This window comes from Rutidosis leptorrhynchoides, chromosome 11 (assembly GCF_046630445.1).
Source record: "Rutidosis leptorrhynchoides isolate AG116_Rl617_1_P2 chromosome 11, CSIRO_AGI_Rlap_v1, whole genome shotgun sequence".
NCBI classification, from domain to species: domain Eukaryota; kingdom Viridiplantae; phylum Streptophyta; class Magnoliopsida; order Asterales; family Asteraceae; genus Rutidosis; species Rutidosis leptorrhynchoides.
The window spans coordinates 164,249,140-164,255,139 of NC_092343.1; positions in this window are offsets into that span (position 1 = coordinate 164,249,140).

Below are 6,000 nucleotides of genomic sequence, written 5' to 3' on the forward strand. Positions count from 1 at the left end.
CTGAGACATGTACACGGGTCACGATACGTATTAATTAATTCAAATATTATATATTAAACTATATATGAATGATTGCACTGTCAACTGTGGACTATCGACTGTGGACTAATAACATTGGACAATTAAAATGAATTAAAATATTGAATATAACATATGAAACTAAACAATTCTTCAAGTTTGCCACTTGATTTCGTCTTAAACCTCATTTGTATCTTCACGATTGCATTCTGCGTTCAAACCTTTCATGATTCTTGAAAACACCTCAATCGATAGGATGAATCAACCGCACTTCATCTACGGAAGGAAAGATTTATGCATATAGTTATGCACCTGAGAAACTCTCGGCAATTGAGTAAAAGTTCAACACGTAGCCGCGTCAGATCCTTTGGCATTTATTAACAAAAACAACTTTGCGATCCCTTTTCAAAATTAGCCAATTTTGTCACAGCTCCAACAAGTCAACTTCGACTTTTCGTACGAAACAACCTTATTATAACGTTTATATATACGCGTGCTCTTTTATTGTTATCAGGTAACCTTTCATATTCCATCATATTACCATCGGCGTTTAATCATCTAAAAACACAATTCTCCTGAAACCACCTCGGATTAATAACCGATGATTCAGATATCATAGCATTAAATGCAGAGGAAACAGAAAAATGGTAGATGGTCTAAACGGACAAAAGTTTGATGATAAAGAAAGGAGTGTTAGGAACGCTCGATAGAAAATTGGGTATTGAAAAACAGATTGAGTTACCCATGAAGGAGACCAAGGACAAATACAAGGACCAAATCCTATATTCAAAGGATTCAGGTAATTCTGGATCCGTTGAAATCTTTAGAGAATTTCTTGCTCCGAAGTCATGTTAAAATCTTGCGGAAAATCTTTCTCCATCAACCGTCGAACTTAGAAATTCCAAAATATCATCATCAATATCTTTGATATTTCTGAGGATATTTTCATAAATATTCTCGTCCGAAATTATATACCTCTTCGTGCTTCCTGTGTATCAATATATTGGAAACATTCAATAGAAAATATAGTACCGAAAAGCAGATTATGCGAAACTATGAAGAAAGCCGTGGATAAATCACAAAGAATAAGTTTGACTTCAAAGAATCCAAATAATTCAATGTCTGCTAAAGTCTATAGTGAATAACTTGCTCCTTACTCTAAACCCTTGCAGACAATAGTTTCTATCATCCTCTGATCTTAGATATTCTGAGATATTATCGTACCTTTCATTATAAATATCCTCCATATTTCTGGAGATATTTTTATAACTATTCTTATCTGAAATCATTAATCTTTTCGTGCTATCAGTATTACATCATATAGAAACTGTTAGTTTCTATATTCTGTAAATTTTCAAGCTTAAAATATGAATGTTATTGTAGTAATGATGGGAACTAATGCATGAGTTAGTATAATATAATGACACTTGATCAACGTGATTATATTACAGTAAGTCATGCTGAGTTTCTAAATGAAACGTGATGATTCACAGATCATAACGTCATCATGTGCCATGTTACATAACTTTTTCATCCTACTTAACTCCGTAACAAATCAAGAAAATGTATTCTTGATGGTTCTATCTTCCGTGATGTTGATAAATTTGAAAATCAAATCGTGCTATCACGTTCCTTCATGCTTAGAACATTATAATCATTCGAAACTCTATATCTATAAATTCTGGACCATTATTCGCTTGACTTGAAGTCGGGAAGAGAAAACAAAAGCATAGAGCTTTGAAATATAAGGGAGAATATAAAGTCCGATAACAACACATAAATTACAAACCGTGTATATCAATGTTTATCGCAACATAAAGACACGGGAGAATTAAAAACATTATAATCCCGAGGGCGAAGTAGAAGAAAGCAGATTCCTCTGGTGGAAGTTGGAAAAGGAGAATGATTGTTGCGATAGTAAGGATGAGGACAAGGATCAGAACTGGATTAATCATTTTCAGAATCTTTTGGATGTATGAACTAAGAAAGAAAGTATAAGAATGGTGAGAATAATGGAAAGGAAGAGCTTAATTTATACTGGAAATATCAGACGTAGTAATCGGGGCAGATCACCGTATTTAATTAAAGAGATCTTAATTTCCATAAATCCCGAAGAATCAGATTTTATAGATCTTCAAGATTTTCTTTAAATCCCTTAAATTCCGGAATTCAACCAAGGCAATGTCAAAAGTTAAGACGCGCCTTATTTTCTAAATTCAAACCTGACTACGTCAAAAGTTAAAAACAAATCTTTGTTTCTCATTTCATCCTTTTGTGAATAGCTTCATTCGCACTCTTCGAATAATCGAATTATTTTTATCCATATTACTCAATGATGATAAAACTCAAGTTATCAACTCATATTCGTCAGGAAAACATATTTATTGTTAGCTATGACGACCTCACTCAAATTTCGGGACGAAATTTCTTTAACGGGTAGGTACTGTGATGACCCGGGAATTTCCGACCAAATTTAAACATAATCTTATATGATTCGACTCGATAAGCAAAGTCTATTAAACCGAGTCTCATTATGTTTGAACTATTTCATGATAACATTTGACCTTTAACTATTTCCGACGATTCACGAACCTTTAATTGTAACTAAGAATGTAAATATAAATAATTATATATAAAACTAATTATATTAGTATTAATGAACTATTAAGTAATTTTGTTATTATAAAAGATAACATTTAATAACTAAAGATTTTCATTTTGAATATATATAGTATATTGTATATAAATGATTCAAACATATTTTACCAACGTTATCAAAATATTAAATGTACAATGTTATACTTTGTAGTTAATTGTTTAATATACATAATTAATCATCTACTCAACATTTAAAACATGATTTTATATATATGGTAGTATACATATATACATAAATATAACTAATTATTATATTATGTATATGTAGAAATTTATAATATATCTATGATGAAATAATGTACTATTTTAATAAATATATATAATATATAATACTTACATATATAAAACATTTATATTTTTCATAATTACATACATAAGTATAATATAATTAGTATGTAAATAAATATTATAATATATTTATATTAAAATGCATAAATATATAATATTCAGTATATGTTACAATACATATTACATAATTATTAAATATTACATAATAATAGATGATATTAATAAATTAAATTTAAATACAAATATAGTTGTTGTAGTAATGTTATTTGTATCGTCAAATATCAATATTTGTATTCATAATATCACTTTATATCATATAAAGATGAAATTGGATGTATAAATTAGATTATTATTACTAATATTATTATTATCGATAAAATATTAATATTATCATAATTAGTATGGTATTATTATTATTATTATTATTATTATTATCATTTTTACAATTATTATTATCATTAATATTATATTTATCATTATTATTAATTTTATTAATATTATTAGATATTAATAGTATTGTTATTATATATTATTATTATTAATTAAAAAAAAACAGTAGGGATCTATATTATACGCTTGACCTCTGTATCCTTTATCTCTATTATTATTATTTTTTTTGTTTCTTTCCTTCTCCCAACTCGTGAACCTGTGTTGACATTTTCTCCATTTTTTATCAACCGATCTCTATTATTACAACATGATTATGTATAATTGCAAATCAAATAAAAAGGAAATCCAATGGGATTAAAGAGCACAGCGATATTTTTGTTTTCTTCTTCTCTGCACGCTCCAATTTTTTTTTCTCTTAATTCAATTTCGAATAAAGTTTCAAAATCTAAAAATGCAGAAAGGTTAGAAATCTTTCTTTGAATCTATCTGCAAAATCTCAACTCTCAAATCTTTATATCGATCTTGAATTTTGAAGTCAAAGTTTAGTTTAAAAAAAGTCAACAATTGTTCTTGAGACAAATTCGCGTTCGTGTATATGTTTCTGATCAAATTGACGATTCCAGTAGTTTTTATACATGTTTAGAAAACTATTTCGTGTTATAAACATTATCTATAATGTTATCTATTACGAAATCAATTTTTTTTGTTTTGTTCCAAGAACCGACGCTGCAGTAGGCCTTTAGTGTTTTTTTTTTATTTTAGAACCCAAATTATTTTTTTTTCTGTAATGTTTTGAAGCTTTAAAGGGAACCCCGATTTTTTATTTTTTTTTTGTTATTGATGTTTTGTTGAATCCATGAGACTTGTGGAGAAGAAGAGGAATAGAAGAAAAACAGTTTATATATAAAATTTAAATTCGATATTAGTACAGAGAATCAGAATTGGTGGGATGGTCGAGAGTGTTTGCGTGTGAGCATGTGGTCACGAGATCGAGTCCAGAGGACGGTAGTTTCTTTTTTTTTTTTTAAACTCTTTTCATGTGAGGTAGTTTTCTTTTCTAATTTTATTATTGTTATTATATATTAATTATTATTAGTATTATTATTATTATTGTGATTGTTTTGATTGTTATTGTTATTGTTATTATTAGTATCATACTTGTTATCATATTTGAAAGTATTATAGACATTACTATTATTATTATGATAGGTATTAATAATATTATTATTAGTAATAAACTTATCATTTTAGTATTTTATCATCATTAGGATTATGATTATGATTATCATTATTATTATTATGAAGGAAATAAAAATATATTATTATCATCAATATTAGAATTTGTACCGGTTTATAAATAATAGTATCATCAGTACATTTACAATTAATAATATCATATTTATCAGTATCATCATTAATATTTACTAGTATTATTATGATTATCATTTATCATTTTATAAATATTAGAACCCTTATTATTAACATAAGTATGGTATTAGTATTAATATTATTTTAGAGTTATTATTATTAGTATCATTAACAGTTATCATTTTCATTTTTTTTGCTATTAGTATTATCATTATTAATAAAATTATTATTATTATTAGTAAATCATTATTATCTAAATTATTATTTTAACAAATAAATCTTTTGTACACTATATATATACTTATGGTATATACTAGGATTGTATTAATAATTCAAATAACAAACTAATAAAATTTCATAAATACAATACTAACCACAAATATATGTATATAAATATATTAATGTCACTATTTATATAAACGTAAATCATTATAGATATATATACATAAAATCGATATATATATAAAATATAACTTAAAATATAATATAAGTATACGTTTTAAAATAAAGGTTAGAATAAATTCTACAAAACTATAATATATAAATAATACATATTAATAAATGAAATTTTGTAACTTACATTATACGTATTAATATATACACAATTGATATAGGTTCGTGAATCCGAGGCCAACCCTGCATTGTTCAATGACGTCATATGTATTTTTACTACAAAATACAGTATCGTGAGTTTCATTTGCCTTTTTACCCTTTATATTTTTGGGCTGAGAATACATGCGCAACTTTTATAATTGTTTTACGAAATTGACACAAGTACGTGAAACTACATTCTATGGTTGGATTATCGAAGTCGAATATGCCCCTTTTTATTAAGTCTGGTAATCTAAGAATTAGGGAACAGACACCCTAATTGACGCGAATCCTAAAGATAGATCTATCGGGCCCAACAAGCCCCATCCAAAGTACCGGATGTTTTAGTACTTCGAAATTTATATCATGTCCGAAGGAGGATCCCGGAATGATGGGGATATTCTTATATATGCATATTGTTAATGTCGGTTACCAGGTGTTCAATCCATATGAATGATATTTTTGTCTCTATGCATGGGACGTATGTTTATGAGAAATGGAAATCTGAAATCTTGTGGTCTATTAAAATGATGGAAACGATTGTTTAAGTTAAACTAATGAACTCACCAACCTTTTGGTTGACACTTTAAAGCATGTTTATTCTCAGGTACGAAAGAAATCTTCCGCTGTGTATTTGCTCATTTTATAGATATTACTTGGAGTCATTCATGGCATATTTCAAAAGAC